Source organism: Phyllobates terribilis, unplaced genomic scaffold, assembly GCF_046119375.1.
Source record: "Phyllobates terribilis strain yellow unplaced genomic scaffold, ASM4611937v1 Scaffold_13__5_contigs__length_258822181, whole genome shotgun sequence".
In the NCBI taxonomy this organism is placed as follows: domain Eukaryota; kingdom Metazoa; phylum Chordata; class Amphibia; order Anura; family Dendrobatidae; genus Phyllobates; species Phyllobates terribilis.
The window spans coordinates 185964866-185987331 of record NW_027362773.1 but is presented as its reverse complement, the minus strand read 5'-3'; positions in this window follow the sequence as shown (position 1 = coordinate 185987331).

The window sequence follows — 22466 nt, the reverse complement described above, 5'->3', positions numbered from 1 at the left end:
ACCCCCGTAGTGTTCGAGTTCGGTTCGGTTCGTCGAACACCCGTGTGTTCGCCGAACTGTTCGTCGAACTGTTCGTCGAACACCTTCGAACACCGTTAAAACCAATGGCAGGCAAAGAAAAGCACATAGAAACACATAGAAAACACCTTCAAAGGTGTCCAAAAGCTGACAAACTGCTCAGAAGACACAACTAACACATGGAAAAGTGACAAGTACATATAGTCATGCGAAAAGAAAAGAGGTGGAGGAGTAAAAGGAGGGGGAGACACAGATATAGGCATGTCATGCCCTTCTAAAATCCAAAAAGTGAGAAGCCGACACGCTCAGTCCGCTCCTGCCCGTGCCACCTCCGTGTCGCCGGGTTTGTGCCAGAGCCGCGGTGAACCCTGACGGCCAGCCCCCTTCTCCCAATACTGGTGCATGTCCGCTGGTGGGTCGAGCGAGCCCCCCTGTGGTGGAGGCAGCTCTAAGCTTTTTAATTTAAATTGTCTCTCTAATTTGAATGAATACACTTTAAATCCATTTACAAGGATCTATTGTAGGGCAAGTCTCATGCCAGCAGCCGCGTAATTCCAGCTCCAGTAGCGTCCACTAAAGCTGCTGCAGTTAAAAAGCTTTTATAAGGATCGAGCTCGGCTGTCCACCGCAAGGCATCCTACTGCCAGTCCCAGCCCCTATGCCTTGGGGTGCCTCCTGATGCTCTTCACTGAGTATCCCGTGGTCCCGAAGCATTTCCTTTGAAAAAATTAAGTGTCCAAACTACAGGTGGTGTAGCTCGCTTAACAGCCGGGATAATCCGCTGACTAGCAGACACTAGCGAGTCGCCACCGCACGCCCGAATCCACCTGCGTGGAGGGGTCAGGCCAAAGGGGGAGACAGGTCCCCGAAACTAGTGGAGGCAGGAAACGACCCTCAGCTAGAAACCGGAGGCTGTGACATTTTATGTGGCGCAGCCCCTCGCTACATCCGCTAGGAAGGCACCACATAGGGTCAGGGAAACTGGCGCCAAGTTTAGCAGCCGGACAGAAGGGTTGGTAAGAAAGGCCAGACAAAGGACACACAAAGGGGGTCCTGTGAAGCGCTCCAAAGTTATCTGGGAGTTGTCTGAGCCCCTCACCTGGTGAGCACAGTACGACGTGGGCAGCCGTTACCTGCAGACGTGGTCTGGATAATAAGAACTGTGAGTAAAGGCCCTGGACTGCATCACTGACTCCGTGTCGTTACTGCTGCTGCCCTGCACCATCACCCCCATCCTCTGCATACACTGCCCTGAGGCTATACTCCTCCCGTGGGGAGTTATGCTACGCTCTGCTGCACCCACAACACCAGCCTCAGTGGTCTGCCCTGCAGCGGCTGTTCACTCAATCCACGGGTGGCGTAGTCGGACATTTAAACATCAAAACCACAAAAATAGTTCCGCCACTGGTTTGACCACCCTGAGCCACGGAACCGGGTCGCCGCCACGAAGACTACAACCACCAGCATCCACCAAAAAGGGTCCGGCTCCGGGTGTCCCAAGGCCCATGGGGTGCATCAGAACATTTTCATCACCTTTCACAATCACCAATGGGACAAGGCAGGGATGTCCTCTGTCCCCTCTCTTATACATCCTAGTGACGGAGCACCTGCTCTCATCAATTCGCCATAACCCCAATATTAGGTGGATTGAGGTGGGAGGCACCGAGTACAAGTGCTCTCTATTTGCTGATGATGTCCTAGTATATATCACTCAATCACATATATCCATCCATGCTGTTATGGCTGAAATAGATCACTTTGTTACATGGTCAAATTTTAAAATCAATGCAGCAAAGTCTGAGGCCCTCGATGTCTCCCTCCCCAAATCCATATAGGATTCCATCCAGTCCAACTTTCCCTTTGCCTGGCCCTCACAGGGTATCAAATACTTAGGAATTCCTATTCATAGAGACCTCTCCCATCTATGTTATCTTAATTTTGGGCCCTTTATTGAACAACTCCATACAGACCACGGTTGGCAAGTTAGAACTGTAAGATTCACTACGTGAACCACTGGTGTTTTGTGGAAAAGCACATGTACACTGTGTTCCAAATTATTATGCAAAAAGTGTTTAGGAGTGATAAGGGAAGAATTTGTTTGTTTGTCAGTTAAACTCATTGATGGTGATGTGTGTCAGGGCTCTTTATATCACTGTAAGCAATTGCAGACACCTGTGCTAATTAGTTTGGCAGGTGTGTCCAATGAAAGGTAAGACTACTTAAGAAGGCTGTCTCACATTATTAAGCAGCCTACATTTTCTGCCAAAATGGGAAAGAAAAAGGATGTGTCGGCTGCTGAGAAGCAACAAATTGTGGAGTGTTTAGGTCAAGGCATGACTACAATCAACATTGTGCGATGATCAGGATGAAGTGTCTTGGCAATCAAGAAGTATGTAGCTGATTCACAGTACACACGTGTGCGTGCTGATAAGGGCAAATTGAGGACTCTTTCCTACAGGCAATTATGTCAGGTTGAAAGAGCAGCGGCAAAAAAGCCTTGTCATAGCAGCAGACAAGTTTTTGAAGCTGCTGGTGCCTCCAACGTCCCCCGAACAACAAGATGCAGGGTCCTTCAGAGGTTTGCAGCTGTGCATACGCCATCCTGTCGACCTCCTTTATCCACTTCACACAAGCAGAAACGGCTCCAGTGGGCCAAACATTACATGAAGACTGATTTCAAAACTGTTTTGTTCACGGATGAGTGCCGTACAACGCTCGATGGTCCAGATGGATGGAGTGGAGGATGGCTGGTTGATGGACACCCCACGCAAACACGGCTACAGCGCCAACAAGGAGGAGGTGGAGTAATGTTTTGGGCTGGAATCATGGGGAGAGAGATTGTCGGCCCCTTTAGGATCCCTGAAGGCGCTAAAGATGATCTCCATAATGTATGTGGATTTTCTCAAACAGCACTTCCTGCCATGGTTCAAGAAGAAGAACCGTGTATTTCACAGCAAGATCATTTTTTTGCATGATAATGCACCATCTCATGCTGCACATAAAACATCTGCATCTCTGGCTGATATGGGCATAAAAGGGGACAAACTTATGGTGTGACCCCCATGCTCCCCTGACCTCTACCCCATTCAGAACCTTTGGAGCATCATTAAAAGGAGTGTCTATGATGGCGGGAGGCAGTTCACATCTAAGCAACAGCTCTGGGAGGGTATTCTGTCCTCATGCAAAACAATTGAAGCAGAAACCATCCAAAACCTGACAAATTCAATGGACGAGAGAGTTCAGAAGCTCCTTTCGAACAAGGGGTCCTATGTGAAAATGTAACATCACCTAGAATAAAGTTTTGAGTTGAAAACTGTTTGATTTCAGTTTCTAACAACCTGCTAATGTTTATAATTTCAAAAATGACCATTTTTTTGGTCTTTATTAAAATGAAAAGGTTGATCGAAAAGTTTGGGGGATCTAAGAGTGTGGCAACCCAGTAGTCATGATTACTTCGAATTCTGACAATATGAGGGTCATGCTGCAGGTAGTGCAGCAAGAAGGCACTTATGTGTCTTGCGCATCTCGGAGCCCCAAAATTATTTTCCGGGCTAGATGCAGCTAAAAATTATTATTAATTTTAAATCTGGTGAAGCTTTAGTATAGATGGCCTAATAGGATCAGTGCTGCACACTGCTACAAAGCCCAAATTATTTTCCAGTCAAGATACAGATAAACATGATTAGTAATTTTAAATCTGATGGAGCTTATTATAGATGGCCTAATAGAATCAGTGCTGCACACTGCTACAAAGCCCAAATTATTTTCCAGCCAAGATACAGATAAACATGATTAGTAATTTGAAAGCTTAAAACGGTTGGTAGGGTGATTTTAACCAATCATCAAGCTTTTACTCTCCCCAGGATGACACAGGGGTAGAAAAGTCATTTCGGATCCATGATTTGTTCATCTTTATGAACGTGAGTCTGTCTACATTATCAGTGGAGAGCTGCGTGCGCTTATCTGTCAGCACACCACCAGCAGCGCTGAACACACGTTCAGACAGAACGCTGGCTGCGGGGCATGACAAGATCTCCAAGGCGTACGTGGCTAGCTCCGGCCATTTATCCAGATTGGAAGCCCAAAAAGAGCAAGGGTCCAGTGACACAGTCATGGCTTCAATGTTTACTTGGAGATACTCCTGTACCATCGTCTCTAGGCGTTGACTATGTGTCAGACTTCTTGTCTCCTGTGGCCTTGCAAAGGATGGGCTAAAAAAGTGGTGAAATGATTCCGCAAAATTGATGTTACCAGCAGATACTGTGGTTCTGTTACGGTTTGAGTGCTGAACACTTGACGGTCCCACGGTTGGCAAGTTGGAACTGTGAGATTCACTACGTGCACCACTGGTATTTTGTGGAAAAGCACATGTAAGATTCTGCAACAGTCTCTGCTGATACTCCTGCATGCGTGCATCCCTTTCTATGGCAGGAATAATTTCTGCAAATTTACTTTTGTACTGGGGATCTAACAGTGTGGCAACCCAGTAGTCAGGATTATTTCTAATTCTCACAATTCGAGGGTCATGTTGCAGGTAGTGCAGCAAGAAGGCACTCATGTGTGTTGCGCATCCAGGAGCACCAAGTCCCTGTTGTGTTGGTGGCGAGGTAACAATCATGCTTCCTTCCTCTGTCCTCTCCCCCCAACCTCGCACAACAGAAATGTGATCAAGGTCTCCCTCATCTGATGAGTCTTCCATCAGTTCGTCCTCCACTTCTTCCTGGGCTCCTGCACCTTCCTCACTAGTTTGGCTGCTACCATGCGCCCTGGTAAAACCATCTCCCCCACCCTCACATGCCTGCCGCCTTGGTGCTGCCGACCGTCTGGACCTTGCAGATGTTAGCCCTTCCGCATACAACTCCTCCTCCTCTACTTCCTCCACCTCCTCTTGTGCCACCACCTGACTCCGAATTCTGTTTAACATGTGCTCCAGCATGTAAATCACCGGAATAGTCATGCTGATAATGGCATCGTCAGCACTAAACATCTTCGTCGCCATTTCAAAACTGTGCAGAAGGGTGCATAGGTCCCTGATCTGAGACCACTCCTCCAGCGTGATTTGCCCCACCTCTAGATCTCGTTGGCCCAGGCTATACGTCAGAACGTATTGCACCAGGGCTTGTCGGTGCTGCCACAGTCGCTGCAACATGTGCAGAGTTGAATTCCACCAGGTAGGCACATCGCATTTTAGCCGGTGAAGTGGCAGGCCCAACGACTTCTGTAGAGATGTAAGTCGCTGAGCTGCGGGATGCGAACGGCGGAAGTGAGCACACAGCGACCGTGCCCTCTGCAGAAGGCCATCTAGTCTGGGATAGTGGGCTAAAAATTGCTGGACAACCAGGTTCAACACGTGAGCCATACAAGGCATGTGTGTGACATTGCCCCGGCGAAGGGCCGCACCCAGGTTTGCAGCATTGTCGCACACGGCCTTCCCTGGTTTCAGGTCCAGTGGAGACAACCATTCATGAAATTGGTTCTCCAGAGCTGACCACAACTCCTCAGCTGTGTGACTCACATTTCCCAGACATTTCAATGTAAAAACCGCCTGATGACGTTGAGCCCTACTGCCAGCATAGTAAGGAGGTGTGCAGGATCCCTTCTGCGCAGTTAAAAAGCTTGTGGCATGACCAGACAGGCTTTGGGTGCAGGTGGAAGACCGAGAGGAGGTTGAGGAGGCAGAAGCAGTGGAGGAACTTTGACATAAAGAGGATTGACGCACAACTCGTGGGGACGGCAAGATTTGGACAGCAGCCCCTTGTCCTGCTGTCACCATAGTTACCCAGTGCCCAGTCAGCGACATGTAACGCCCCTGTCCATGCCTACTCGTCCAAGTGTCTGTGGTGAAATGCACCCTGTCACACACAGAGTTTCTCAAAGAAGCGGTGATGTTGTGTGCGACATGCTGGTGGAGCGCAGGCACACCTTTCTTTGAGAAGTAGTGCCGACTGGGCATCTGGTACTGGGGCACTGCGACGGACATAAGGTCTCGAAAATCCTCTGTGTCCACCAGGCGGAAAGGCAGCATTTCTGTAGCCAAGAGCTTGCAGATGGTGAAATTCAACCTCTTAGCTTTCTCATGGCTAGGAGGAAATGGTTTTTTACTTGTCCACATCTGAGGGACCGAGGGCTGGCTATTGTGCTTAGACGGGGTTGATAAGGGTGTCCCCGGCAAACTGCCGGTCTGTGAGGAAGATGCAGGCGAACATGTTAGGTTGCCTTGATCCAAAGGTGGTGCTATCGATGTCGGACAGCGCTCAACACCAGCTGGTGTTACCACCTCCAAAGAAAATGATGACCTGCCAATCACGCTGGCTGTTGCGGGTAAAGAGGTGGCAGGTCTGCGCCCCAAAACAGGTGTGACTGCTGTCCCCCCAGTCACAGAGGATGAAGAGGCCGTGGATGCACAAGATATGGCAGACGGTGATTGGCCCGGCCGGCTAGGCCGCATTGTAGCACACTGAGCTTCCCACTGCAACTTATGCTTCATGTCCATGTGCCGGTTCATGCATGAAGTACTCAAACTATGCATTTTTTGGCCTCTACTTAGCTTTTGCTGACAAATGTTACAGATAACACGACTTGGGTCATCTTTATCGATCTGAAAAAATGCCCAGGCTATGCAAGGCTTAGCACCCATGCGACCTGAAGAGCCACCACGACTTGTGGTGAGAGGCAGAGTTGTGTTTGAGGATGCAGTTGTTGACGTGCTTCCAGTACTACGTCTCTGTCCAGGAAGGCGCAACCTGACCTCGTCGTCACTAGCATCTTCCTCCACCTCCTCTGCTGACCTCATCTCTTGGCTGACTGTGGGTTGACAGTAAGTGGGATCTCCAACCTCATCATCATCACCCTGTGCGTTATCACACCCGTCGTCCTCAGAGCCAACCTGTTCCTGCCCTGACAAAAAACTAAAGTTGTCGCTCCAATCAGGTATTTGAGTCTTATCATCGTCTTCCTCATTGTCTCCACCAACAGAAGTTACAGTTTGGGAATGAGGGTCTACATTATGGTCAGAACCTTCTGCGTCTGGTTCTGGATCCGACTCATAAAGATTCTGGGCATCAGTGCAGATCATTTCCTCGTCTGGATTCACAGAAGCGCTGGAGTCGACCTCTGATTCCCAGGCTATAGTATGAGTAAACAGCTCTGCAGACTCAACCATCTGTTCTACCTCATACTCAGACGGGCAGCTGGAGATTTGGGAGCTGTGAGGAAGCAAGTGCGATTGGGTGACACTTTTGAGGACTGGAGTATTTGTGATGTTGAAGTTGATGTGGAGGAGAGCCCAATTAAAGGAGCACTTGATATCCGTTGAAGCACCTGCTGTTTTTGTGCCTCATCTGGAATTTGTAGCGATTGGCGTGGCCGTAAGAAAGGGATCTTATCACATTGTCCGCTTAAAGAAGTAGACATTTTAGTTTGGCTGGAAGATGGTCATTCTTCTGCAGATGTTACTGTTGCTTTAACACCTACCCCACGGACACAACCTTTTTTCCCCTTCCCAACACGCCTATTCCCCTTTCCACCAGCAGCAGGCCTTTTTCCACTCATTTTGGTGGTTAACTAATTCACAACTCTGGAGTTGTTTGCACAAAAAAACAATGGATGGGAACCGAGCAGAGCTGAGTGGCCAAACTGTGGTATTAGGCCAAAACTATTGGCTGGGTTAGATGCAGAAAAAAATTATATTCAATTTGCAACCTGATGGAGGTCAGTATAGATGGACTAATAGAACAAGTCCCACACACAGCTAGAAGCCCAAATATTTTTTCAGAGGTAGATGCAGAAAATTTTTTTATTCAGTTTGCAACCTGATGGAGGTCTGTATAGATGGATTAATAGAAAAAGTCCCACACACAGCTAGAAGCCCAAATATTTTTTCAGAGGTAGATGCAGAAAAAAATATATTCTGTTTGCAACCTGATGGAGGTCAGTATAGATGGACTAATAGAGAAAGTCCCACACACTGCTAGAAGGCCAAATATTTTTTCAGAGCTAGATGCAGATAAAAATTATATTCAATTTGCAACCTGATGGAGGTCAGTATAGATGGACTAATAGAACAAGTCCCACAAACAGCTAGAAGCCCAAATATTTTTTCAGAGGTACTGTAGATGCAGATAAAAATTATTTTTAATTTGCAACCTGATGGAGGTCAGTATAGATGGACTAATACAACAAGTCCCACACACAGCTAGAAGCCCAATATTTTTTCAGAGGTAGATGCAGAAAAAAATATATTCAGTTTGCAACCTGATGGAGGTCAGTATAGATGGAGTAATAGAACAAGTCCCACACACAGCTAGAAGCCCAAATATTTTTTCAGAGGTAGATGCAGATAAAAATTATTTTTAATTTGCAACCTGATGGAGGTCAGTATAGATGGACTAATAGAGAAAGTCCCACACACTGCTAGAAGGCCAAATATTGTTTCAGAGCTAGATGCAGATAAAAATTATATTCAATTTGCAACCTGATGGAGGTCAGTATAGATGGACTAATAGAGAAAGTCCCACACACTGCTAGAAGGCCAAATATTTTTTCAGAGCTAGATGCAGATAAAAATTATATTCAATTTGCAACCTGATGGAGGTCAGTATAGATGGACTAATAGAACAAGTCCCACACACAGCTAGAAGCCCAAATATTTTTTCAGAGGTACTGTAGATGCAGATAAAAATTATTTTTAATTTGCAACCTGATGGAGGTCAGTATAGATGGACTAATAGAGAAAGTCCCACACACTGCTAGAAGGCCAAATATTTTTTCAGAGCTAGATGCAGATAAAAATTATATTCAATTTGCAACCTGATGGAGGTCAGTATAGATGGACTAATAGAACAAGTCCCACACACAGCTAGAAGCCCAAATATTTTTTCAGAGGTACTGTAGATGCAGATAAAAATTATTTTTAATTTGCAACCTGATGGAGGTCAGTATAGATGGACTAATACAACAAGTCCCACACACAGCTAGAAGCCCAATATTTTTTCAGAGGTAGATGCAGAAAAAAATATATTCAGTTTGCAACCTGATGGAGGTCAGTATAGATGGAGTAATAGAACAAGTCCCACACACAGCTAGAAGCCCAAATATTTTTTCAGAGGTAGATGCAGATAGAAATTATTTTTAATTTGCAACCTGATGGAGGTCAGTATAGATGGACTAATAGAGAAAGTCCCACACACTGCTAGAAGCCAAATATTTTTTCAGAGGTAGATGCAGAAAAAAATATATTCAGTTTGCAACCTGATGGAGGTCAGTATAGATGGAGTAATAGAACAAGTCCCACACACAGCTAGAAGCCCAAATATTTTTTCAGAGGTAGATGCAGATAAAAATTATTTTTAATTTGCAACCTGATGGAGGTCAGTATAGATGGACTAATAGAGAAAGTCCCACACACTGCTAGAAGGCCAAATATTGTTTCAGAGCTAGATGCAGATAAAAATTATATTCAATTTGCAACCTGATGGAGGTCAGTATAGATGGACTAATAGAGAAAGTCCCACACACTGCTAGAAGGCCAAATATTTTTTCAGAGCTAGATGCAGATAAAAATTATATTCAATTTGCAACCTGATGGAGGTCAGTATAGATGGACTAATAGAACAAGTCCCACACACAGCTAGAAGCCCAAATATTTTTTCAGAGGTACTGTAGATGCAGATAAAAATTATTTTTAATTTGCAACCTGATGGAGGTCAGTATAGATGGACTAATAGAGAAAGTCCCACACACTGCTAGAAGGCCAAATATTTTTTCAGAGCTAGATGCAGATAAAAATTATATTCAATTTGCAACCTGATGGAGGTCAGTATAGATGGACTAATAGAACAAGTCCCACACACAGCTAGAAGCCCAAATATTTTTTCAGAGGTACTGTAGATGCAGATAAAAATTATTTTTAATTTGCAACCTGATGGAGGTCAGTATAGATGGACTAATACAACAAGTCCCACACACAGCTAGAAGCCCAATATTTTTTCAGAGGTAGATGCAGAAAAAAATATATTCAGTTTGCAACCTGATGGAGGTCAGTATAGATGGAGTAATAGAACAAGTCCCACACACAGCTAGAAGCCCAAATATTTTTTCAGAGGTAGATGCAGATAAAAATTATTTTTAATTTGCAACCTGATGGAGGTCAGTATAGATGGACTAATAGAGAAAGTCCCACACACTGCTAGAAGGCCAAATATTTTTTCAGAGCTAGATGCAGATAAAAATTATATTCAATTTGCAACCTGATGGAGGTCAGTATAGATGGACTAATAGAGAAAGTCCCACACACTGCTAGAAGGCCAAATATTTTTTCAGAGCTAGATGCAGATAAAAATTATTTTTAATTTGCAACCTGATGGAGGTCAGTATAGATGGACTAATAGAGAAAGTCCCACACACTGCTAGAAGGCCAAATATTTTTTCAGAGCTAGATGCAGATAAAAATTATATTCAATTTGCAACCTGATGGAGGTCAGTATAGATGGACTAATAGAACAAGTCCCACACACAGCTAGAAGCCCAAATATTTTTTCAGAGGTACTGTAGATGCAGATAAAAATTATTTTTAATTTGCAACCTGATGGAGGTCAGTATAGATGGACTAATACAACAAGTCCCACACACAGCTAGAAGCCCAATATTTTTTCAGAGGTAGATGCAGAAAAAAAATATATTCAGTTTGCAACCTGATGGAGGTCAGTATAGATGGAGTAATAGAACAAGTCCCACACACAGCTAGAAGCCCAAATATTTTTTCAGAGGTAGATGCAGATAAAAATTATTTTTAATTTGCAACCTGATGGAGGTCAGTATAGATGGACTAATAGAGAAAGTCCCACACACTGCTAGAAGGCCAAATATTTTTTCAGAGCTAGATGCAGATAAAAATTATATTCAATTTGCAACCCGATGGAGGTCAGTATAGATGGACTAATAGAACAAGTCCCACACACAGCTAGAAGCCCAAATATTTTTTCAGAGGTACTGTAGATGCAGATAAAAATTATTTTTAATTTGCAACCTGATGGAGGTCAGTATAGATGGACTAATAGAGAAAGTCCCACACACTGCTAGAAGGCCAAATATTTTTTCAGAGCTAGATGCAGAAAAAATTATATTCAGTTTGCAACCTGATGGAGGTCAGTATAGATGGACTAATAGAGAAAGTCCCACACACTGCTAGAAGGCCACATATTTTTTCAGAGGTAGATGCAGAAAAAAATATATTCAGTTTGCAACCTGATGGAGGTCTGTATAGATGGATTAATAGAACAAGTCCCACACACAGCTAGAAGCCCAATATTTTTTCAGAGGTAGATGCAGAAAAAAATATATTCAGTTTGCAACCTGATGGAGGTCAGTATAGATGGACTAATACAACAAGTTCCACACACAGCTAGAAGCCCAATATTTTTTCAGAGGTAGATGCAGAAAAAATATATTCAGTTTGCAACCTGATGGAGGTCTGTATAGATGGATTAATAGAACAAGTCCCACACACAGCTAGAAGCCCAATATTTTTTCAGAGGTAGATGCAGAAAAAAATATATTCAGTTTGCAACCTGATGGAGGTCAGTATAGATGGACTAATACAACAAGTCCCACACACAGTTAGAAGCCCAATATTTTTTCAGAGCTAGATGTAGAAAAAAATTATATTTAATTTGCAACCTGATGTAGGTCAGTATAGATGGACTAATAGAATCATGCTATGCCCAAAAGATTTTACTTCACTAGGTGCAGTAAAAAAATTGGTATTCTATACACAGGTGGTATATCTTGCAACACAGATAGGCTACTCCACTGACTAACACACTCTGCAATAGGCCAAAAAGGATTAGCTTTGCTAGATTCAGCCAAATGCTGTTAAAAAAACTTGCACAGCACTGGCACAGACCTGCCTGGCAAAAACTGATAGGAACTGATGTAACCTAGTCCTGAAAAGGACTCCAATTACAATTGGTCTTTACTCCCACAATCTATCTATTTAAGAGCACAGACCTGCCTGATAAAAGTCGTAGGAAATGCTGTAACCTAGTCCTTAAAAGGACTGCAATCACAACTATTCCCTACTCCCAAGCTATCTGTATATTTGTGCGAAAATTGGCTTGAAATTAACAAGGTATAGCGCACACAGCAACAGCGGTGCCGTCTAACACGCAGCTGCAGCAGTGAGAAAATGGTGGCGACGGGGAAAATGGCTTGGTCTTATAGGGCAAGGACATGTGACATACACTGCCAATGACACATGCCCTTGCTTGTGTGAAAAAAAGCACTTCGCTCCGTGTGTGCGCTGCTGATAGGCTGACAGATTGCACCTCCCCACTGTAAATACGGGAAAGAGAAAAAAAAATGGAGATCTTCATTGTTCCTGCAGAGATCCATCCCCTGCCCCTCCCCCCACCCCGCTGTACACTCAAACTGCGTATTAACATTAATTTTCATCATTACTGAGAAAAAATCCAGTTATGATTTTGGTGCACGAACAGTTATCGAACATAACCTCGAACAGCTGAATTTTTCTCAAATTGTTCGTGTTCGCCGAACGGCTCGAACACCGCCCAAAACAGCTCGAATTTGAGATTGGCGAACAGTTCGAGTAGAACAACGCTCATCTCTAATCCTGATCCCCCATCCTGGTATATGCTCCCCCATCCTGGTATATGCTCCCCCATCATGGTATATGCACCCCCATCTTGGGCCCCCATTCTAGTATGTGCTCCTCCATCCTGGAATATGCTCCCCCATCCTGGTATATGCTCCCCTTTCCTGGTATATGCTCCCCAGTCCTGGTATATTGTCCCCCATTCTGGTATATTGTTCCTCATCTTGGTATATGGTCCCCCATCCTGGTATATGCTCCCCTACATCCTGGTCCCCTATACTGGTATATGCTCCCCCATCCTAATCCCCTATCCTGGTATATGCTCCCCCCATCCTGGTATACGCTCCCCCATACTGGTCCCCTATCCTGGTATATGATCCCCCATCCTGGTATATGCTCTCTCATCATGGTCCTCTATACTGGTATATGCTCTCTCATTATGGTCCTCTATACTCATATATGCTCCCCCATCCTGGTCCCCTATCCTGGTATATGCTCCCCCATCCTGTTCCATGCTCCCCCATCCTGGTCCTTCTTCCCCCATCCCGATCCCCCATCCTGGTCCATGTTCCCCCATCCTGGTCCATGCTCCCCCATCCTGGTATATGCTCCCCCATCATGGTATATGCCCCCCCCCATCCTCTGGCGCCAGTCTCCTCCACCGGCCTCTCTGAAGATCAGGGTATGTCCCCACTGGAGATCGCAATACACGGTAAGCGCCTACGCATACCGCTTTATCAGTCGCCACACTCCTCCTCCATCCTCATCCTCCTCCCTCCCTGTCTGGGATGTGTCTTTCTGTCTTTGTCACATCCCTGATTATATTATAGGTAGAAGGTCGAATGATCGGCTTACCTGTAATCAGATCACTGGTCAGTTCCGGCTGACTCTTATTAGGGTCAGGGATTATTTCCGGGTGTAGATTTTGACCATCTTTGGTGTTGCCTTTTGCTGTTTCCTAATAATTATAATATATATATTTAATATGTGGAAGATTTCACCAAATCACGAAACACATAAATCAGGAAGCACTAAACCCACATTTACAGATGCAGCAATTGTAACTATACAAATAATGCGGCATCTTGATAATTTTTCTCAGAAAGTTCTCTCATTTAGGTGGATTAAGATAAATTAAGATTGAAAAATCAAACGTTCAGTGTAAACTTCGACTTTTCTGCACTGTGATACCCCAGAGCTGTGTTACCTGCATTCTTTATATCATGGGTACATCTTGTACTCCATTCCCTACAGTATTGGGTGGAAATGCTTTACACTGCAGTTCCTCTCCACAAGTCCATGTTAATATAGTGTAGAAGAGACTTGTGTGCACTATTATCGCCTATTATCTCAGCTTCAGCATTTACAAGCAGGAAGACTCTGATAATAGTGATAGACAGAAGCGGTAATACAGACTTCCCAGCACTGAGCTGTGACTACATCAGCAGAATACAGACTGTCCTCACAGGCGAGGGAGCAGCACAGACTGGCGGCCATACATATGCTGAGCCTGCCAGGAGCTGACAGGAGGCCTGTAACATCTACCACCAGATCTGATATCTGACTGCTGATCTGGAGAAGATCAGAAAACAAGGACGTGTGATAGGGAAGATGACGGCTCCTTACCAGGCGTTCCGATGAGCGGGCCGGAAGTTCCAGGACAGACAGGACTTTTTCAGTGAGTTCTTTAATGAAAAACCAAATCGCCGTTTTGAAATCTTTTTTCAGCCTATAAAAAAGAAAATAAATAAAAATGAAAATCCTGAGTGAGAAAGGGCACAATGGAGGAAGCCATTGTATGTGACATCTGCTCCTCTGAAGAAGTTTCTGTCCCGCTATTATTATCTATGATTATGGAGAAGATTTGTGCGGAGCGTCGGCCACTTACCTGCTGTAGTAAAGTCCTGATGTTCTGAGGTAAATCCGTCAGATAGTCTGACGTTAGATGACCTTGGTAGTGTTTGGTCAGGCAGTCATTTACTAGCTTTATCACCATCCGGTGAGTGAAGCTGAGGACGCCATCAGGTGGTAGAAGCGCAGTGTCTGGGTTATTATTGATAATAATCTCCCATAGTGCGTCTACCTGAAGATTATCCAAAAGTAATTCAGCCATAGCGAAAAACTGCAAATGCTATCAGTAACTATGAAGCTAAGAAAGGCACCCGTGACCCTGTGTACATTCTATAAGTAATGGCTGTGAGCTGTGATGTCATAATGGCCGACCATCACCAGTGATGTCATCATGGAATCTTGTCACAGAATGTTAAACTGGCGGCTCTGCACAAAAAGATGCCACCTAGCAATACTGAAAGTGCAAACACCATAGAATGAATTACATCTCCATGTTATTATGGACGTTTTATTTTATTTCCAATTACAACACAACCAGGATAAGGGGATGTTCACACGATGCATTTTCACAGCATTTTTTTCTACCCCGAAAACCTGAGTGGTAGGAGGAACAACGCTGCATACAATACTCGCATTTTTGCAGCTCTTTTAATGTTTTTTTTTCATTTTAATGGGTGAAAAGCGCTGCAAAACTGAAAGAATTGACAAGCTGCAGATTTAAAAAAACACAGGGAAAAAAATGCAGCGTGTGATTGAGAGTTTAGAAATCTCATTCTCTAAGCTGGCTCTGTAAAATGCAGCGTTTTTTATCCTCAGAAGAAAAAAAAAGGCTGAAAAAAAACTGCCAACTGTGAACATACCTTAAAAATATACTCAGTTATGTTATTGGAAACATTGTGTATATTTATTTCTCATGTGTCTTTTTTTACCATAGAACATTTAACTCATTGTCTGCACATGACTATTAACAACTGTGACAACTAATGAGCAATTAAAGATAAGCGACTCAAGTTATAAATCATTTAGATCAGAGGTTGGCAATTCATTTTCCTGAGGGGCCACATAAGAAATTGTGACTGTTGTGGCTGAACTAATAGGCTGAAAATTAATTCTACTATGCTCACGCGCCATGCTCAAGTCCCCGGCCTGCATATTGTGCGGCTGTGACAGCTGACAAACATGCAGGAAATGTTTTCCATACACATGGCCTTAGCCATGTTGGTTATTGGCATTACTGTGATTGGCCGGCTGCATTGCGTCATCGGGTTTATAGAAGACCCTGTGACGCGAAGCTTACCACACTGTCCTCTGGAAGCAGTTCAGAGAGAGTTGATCTAAAAAGGGAAAGCTTATATTATTCTACGTCCCACCCTAAATATTATAAAATTGCACCCTTTACTGCCTTTCATGGTGTTTTTAACATTTTCTGACCTATTTAATAAGTAATGAATTTAAAAAAATGACGTGGCGTCCCCCCTATTTTTGATAACCAGCCAAGGTAAAGCAGACAGCTACAGGCTGATATTACTGATATTATCAGGCTGGGAAGGTCTATGGATATTGGCCTCTTCCCTGCCTAACAATACCAGCCCGCAGCCGCCCATGTAATCCATGGCGATCCCACGACATCCAACGATTCTGTAGTACAGCCGATGGAGTCTCGTTCTGAGAACAAAGCCTCTTAGGTCACTCCCGGTCAAGCTGCGCACTGCGAGACCCGGGAGAGCAGTGATGACATCAGTAATGTTACTGAATATATATCTAAAATATTTACAGCGTCTATCTATCCATCTATATACAATATCTAAAATATATACAGTGTCTATCTATCTACAATATCTACCTGTCTACAGAATCTATCTATCTATCTATCTATCATCTATTTATAGATCAATCTCTCATGTCTGTCTATCTATTTATCTGTCTATGTGCTCCATGTGTGCATACATACAGTTAGGTCCATATATATTTGGACAGAGACAACATTTTTCTAATTTTGGTTCTAGACATTACCACAATGAATTTTAAACAAAACAATTCAGATGCAGTTGAAGTTCAGACTTTCAGTTTTCATTTGAGGGTATCCACATTAAAATTGAATGTAGGGTTTAGGACTTTCAGCTCCTTAACATGTGCCACCCTGTTTTTAAAGGGACCAAAAGTAATTGGACAATTGACTCCAAGGCTATTTCATGGACAGATGTGGGCAATCCCTTCGTTATGTCATTCTCAATTAAGCAGATAAAAGGCCTGGAGTTGATTTGAGGTGTGGTGCTTACATTTGGAAGGTTTTGCTGTGAAGTAAACATGCGGTCAAAGGAGCTCTCCATGCAGGTGAAACAAGCCATACTTAACCTGCAAAAACAGAAAAAACACATCCGAGAAATTGCTACAATATTAGGAGTGGCAAAATCTACAGTTTGGTACATCCTGAGAAAGAAAGAAAGCACTGGTGAACTCAATGCAAAAAGACCTGGGCGCCCACGGAAGACAACAGTGGTGGATGATCGCAGAATAATCTCCATGGTGAGAAACCCCTTCACAACAGCCAGCCAAGTGAACAACGCTGTCCAGGAGGTAGGCGTATCAATATCCAAATCTACCATAAAGAGAAGACTACATGAAAGTAAATACAGAGGGTTCACTGAACGGTGCAAGCCACTCATAAGCATCAAGAATAAAAAGGCTAGACTGGACTTTGCTAAAAAACATCTAAAAAAGCCAGCACAGTTCTTGAAGAACATTCTTTGGACAGATGAAACCAAGATCAACCTCTACCAGAATGATGGAAAGAGAAAACTATGGTGAAGGCTTGGTACAGCTCATGATCCAAAGCATCCCACATCATCTGTAAAACACGGCGGAGGCAGTGTGATGGCTTAGGCATGCATGGCTGCCAGTGGCACTGGGTCGCTAATGTTTATTGATGATGTGACACAGGACAGAAGCAGCCGAATGAATTCTGATGTATTCAGAGCCATACTGTGTGCTCAGATCCAGCCAAATGCAGCCAAACTGATTGGTCGTCGTTTCATACTACAGATTGACAATGACCCAAAACATAAAGCCAAAGCAACCCAGAAGTTTATTAAAGCAAAGAAGTGGAATATTCTTGAATGGCCAAGTCAGTCACCTGATCTCAACCCAATTGAGCATGCATTTCACTTGTTAAAGACTAAACTTCAGACAGAAAGGCCCACAAACAAACAGCAACTGAAAACCACCGCAGTGAAGGCCTGGCAGAGCATCAAAAAGGAGGAAACACAGCGTCTGGCCACGTCCATGAGTTCAAGACTTCAGGCAGTCATTGCCAACAAAGGGTTTTCAACCAAGTACTAGAAATGAACATTGTATTTACAATTATTTAATCTGTCCAATTACTTTTGGTCCCTTTAAAAACAGGGTGGCACATGTTAAGGAGCTGAAACTCCTAAACCCTTCATCCAATTTTAATGTGGATACCCTCAAATGAAAACTGAAAGTCTGAACTTCAACTGCATCTGAATTGCTTTGTTTAAAATTCATTGTGGTAATGTCTAGAACCAAAATTAGAAAAATGTTGTCTCTGTCCAAATACATATGGACCTAACTGTATGTGTGTGTATATATGTGTGTCACCTATGGTGTATGTACATTCATGGCCGAAAGTGTTGGTACCCTTGAAATTGTTCCAGATAATGAAGTACCGTGTAACGGGTCCGGGTGGTGGAACCTCTGTGGAGGGACCCAGAGGGGCGTAACTAAGTATCAACCCGAACCGACCCTGGTCGTACGGCGGCTAACGACTCCGTGACCAGGGAGGATCCGGGCAGAGGGACCAGGTGCTACTCTGGGGACGACCTTGTAAGAGAGCAGGTGACTCCCATGGGTCAGATGGCTGGGACTGACCGGTATGACGGATGGATACAGCAAGCAGGAAGAAGTCTCTGGTTAGCTGACAGGTGGTCACGGTACGTGACAGCAGAGCAAGTAGCAGTCTCTAGGTTTACCAGGCAGGTGGTCACAGCAAGTGACGGCAGAGCCTCCAGGTAGGCTAGCAGGTAACAGGCGGGTGCTCCCAGGTGAGCGGGCTGATAGACAAGGCAGGTAACAGGCAGGTAACAGATGAGCGCTCCCAGGTGAGCGGGCTGACGGACACAGCAGGTAACAGGCGGGTGCTCCTAGGAGAGCGGGCTGACAGACATAGCAGGTAACAGGCGGGTGCTCCCAGGTGAGCGGGCTGACAGCCAAGGCAGGTAACAGGCAGGTAACAGGTGAGCGCTCCAGGTGAGCGGGCTGGCAGGCTCGGCAGATAACAGGCTGACAGGCAGGATGAGGAGTCAGGTTAGCAGCGGGACCTGAGGGCTGAAGCAGAGATAAGTAACTGTGCAACAACTTTTGCTCGGGCACCTCAATTTTGGAGGAGGTGCCTTAAAAATGGGAGGTCCTCCGGCTATTGGCTGGGGACTCCTTAGGACGGCGCGCGCGGCCCCTTTAAGAGAGAGGGAGCGCGCGCGCCCTAAGCACAGTGCCCGGGAAAGAACGCGCGCCGGCCGCTGCAGGAAGAGGAGCGCAGGAGGACGCCGCGCGGGGAGCGGGAAAGTGAGAGGGACGGCGTCTCTGCCTGGCAGGAGGCAGAGACGCCGATGCTACATACCGTATTTTTCGATTTATAAGACGCACTTTTTTCCCCCCATATTTGGGGGGAAAATAGGGGTGCATCTTAGAAAGCAAAATCACCTTACCGACTGTGGTGGAGCGGGTCCCGGAGATTCTGCGGGGTGCCAGAGATGCGGACGTGGTGCCGGAGATGCTGCGGGGTCAGGATTGGGTGTTCTGAGGCGTCCCCCATGTTGTCTGCCAAGTTCTATGCTTTAGATGTCCGGTGGTGAGGGGGATCCGCTGACATCTTGTGGCAGCCGGAGCTTCGCACCTTCCATGCTGTCCTATGCGATGGACTCCGGGAAAATGGCCGCCGGATTGAGATTTTTTGCGCTGAGATCTGGTCTCCTGAGATCTTGGTGCCGAGATCTCAATCTGAGCATGCGCCGCCTCTGGCGGCCATTTTCCCGGAGTTTGTTGCATAGGACAGCATGGAAGGTGCGAGGGCTCCGCCAACATCAGGCTGCCTCAAGATGTCGGCGGATCCCACGCTCCACCGGACACCTCCAGCGCAGAACTTGGCAGACAGCATGGGGCCTGCAGCCACCTCCGAACACCCCGTCCTGACCCTGCAGCATCTTCGGCACACCGTCCGCATGTCTGAGACCCCCAGCATCTCCGGCACCCCACAGCATCTGCGGCCTCAGAAACCCTGGGACCCCGCTCTACCAATGCCACTGCCCCCCAGGCAAGCTGATTATAATACGCACCGGTTTATATAAAAAAAAAATTCCTATTTTCCTGCCCAAAATTATAAACCAGTGCGTATTATAATCCGCAAAATACGGTATTTCTTCCAGAAATTATTGCAATTACACATCTTTTGTTGTACACATGTTTATTTCCTTTGTGTACTGGAACAACACAAAAAAACTGAGATAGAAATGCAAATTGGACATAATTTCACAAAAAAAAACTAAACTGGGCAGGACAAAATTGCTGACAACTTTCCAAAATTGTGTGGGCAATATGAAAATCACACCTGAAACAAGATAAAAAGGGTAGAAGGTGACTCAATCTTTGCATTGTGTGTCTGTGTGTGTCACACTAAGAATGGAGAACAGAAAGAAGAGAAGAGAACTGTCTGGGGACTTGACAACTAAAATTGTTGAAAAATATCAACACTCTCAAGGTTACAAGTCCATCTCCAGAGATCTTGATGTTTCGTTTTCCATGGTGTGCAACATAATCAAGAAGGTTATAACCCATGGCACTGTAGCTAATCTCTGTCGACTTGAACTGCAGAGAAAAATTAATGAAAGGATGCAACGCAGGATAGTCCGGATGGTGGATAAGCAGCCCCAATCAAGTTCTAAAGAAACTTTAGCTGTCCTGCAAGCTCAGGGTGCATCAGTGTCAGCGTGAACTATCCGTCGACATTTGAATGAAATGAAATGCTATGGCAGGTGATCCAGGAGGACCCCACTGCTAACACAGAGACATAAAAAAGCTAGACTGCAGTTTGCCAAAATGAGCGTGAGTAAGCCAAAATTTCTCTGGGAAAACGTCTTGTGGACAGATGAGATCAAGATAGAGACGTTTGGTAAAGCACGTCATTCTACTGTTTGGAAGGCCTACAAAGAAAAGAACACAGTACCCACAGTCAAATATGGTGGAGGTTCAAAGATGTTTTGGGGTTGTTTTGCTGCCTCTGGCACTGGGTGCCCTGACTGTGTGCAAGGCATCATGAAATGTGGAGATACCAAAGGATGAAATGTAATGCTGTAGTGCTAAGATGTTAATGGCCATCAGGAATCCATATTGGTAGCCAGTCTTTAAAGAACCCTTTAAGATATTTCACAGTAAGAGTTCAACTTGATAGCCTTGTACTTTCTGTAATTTTCTCAAACACCTGGTCTGCATAGCTCCATTATCAATGTTTAGTTTATAGTATCACCCAGTACCATATAGCTCCATTATCAATGTTTAGTGAGAACGATGCATGTTTATATTCGTTAGCAATATTTGGTGAGAATATGCTGTGTTTATAGAATGGTAATGACACGCCCCCAGGGCAGTGGGGTACTCGGTGTCTGGGCCTATGGATGCTGGGGGGGAAAATGTCACAGTGGCTGGCCCGGTCCGTGGCCCAGGGCGGTCAACAAAAAGGGGATAGTTTATATGGGATTTGTAGTTTGATCGTGACGCCACCTGTGGTTTCTGGTAATTTGTACCAGCACTGCTGCAGACCTCTGAAGCAGTTGATAGGGCAGCTAGGATGGAACAGCTCCCCACAGGTGGAGCGGGCCTCAGTGCAGTGTAGAGTTTGATGGTGGGTGGTGATGCTGGGACTTGTAATGCAGTCGGGATGGCGCAGCAGGAGTAACTGACAGAGACAGGGGATTCGCTTCAGTACCTTTACTGGTGCGGAGGTCAGGTACGGTCCAGGGTACTCGGTAGGAAGGGTGCACTTCAGGACTTCTCCCCAGTGAGCGGGTATAAGGCCTCCTGGTCTGTATTTCCCCATCTCTAAGCTCCTGGCCAGCCTGCAACTGAGCCTAGCTTCTGTGTTGTGTTGCTCTTTTCACCTGTCGCTTGGTAGTAGGACCTTCCGCTGGCAACCACTATCCCTGGGCGCCGGGGCCTTCGTGGTTCCTGGTCCTGTAATGGGTTTAGCTTCAGGTCGGCCAGGGACTTGTAGTCCTCCTGGTATGCCGGTGATCCCTACTGGGTATAAAGGGACCCTGTAGGCGCGGACCCGGTGTCCGGTTTGTATACTTGGGGTGAGCCTATGATGCTCCTCTGCCCCCTCAACTCCTCTCCCCCCTCTCCTCTTTTACTTCGGCCAAATTCGGGGCCCTCAATACAGCAGCAGACGTGCTGCGTCTTCACTGCTCTCATCGTCAGCACGCTCTCTCTCAGACTAACTTCTGTCTGACTGCCTAACTCCACCCTCCATATATATATATATCCCTAACGGGCTCCCTCTGGTGGTATGAGGTGGAGGGGTGGAGGTGTTTGTTTGTAATGAGGGCCTCTTGTGGAGAAGTTCGTCCATGCACCCTTTTGGGTCCTGTGGTACCTGTGAACAGCAGGGTGCCACATTCCCCCCTAGTACAATTCAGTACTCCTGGATTGAAGCATTTTAAAACAGGTTATAACAAATAATAATAATAATAATAATAATAATAGAGTTACAGTATGTCCCATAACCAGGTGTCCATTTCACCTATGAAAGTGCAAAAATGAGCAACATGAGGGACCCGTCCGAAAACCCTCAATGTAGGCCCTGGGCGTGGCTACAGGGCATAAGTGATCCAGGTATTGGACCACGTCTTCGACCACGCCAAACGGGTTTTTGTTCAGTGGTCAAATAAGGGGCACTTTTGATGAGTGCAACTATTTA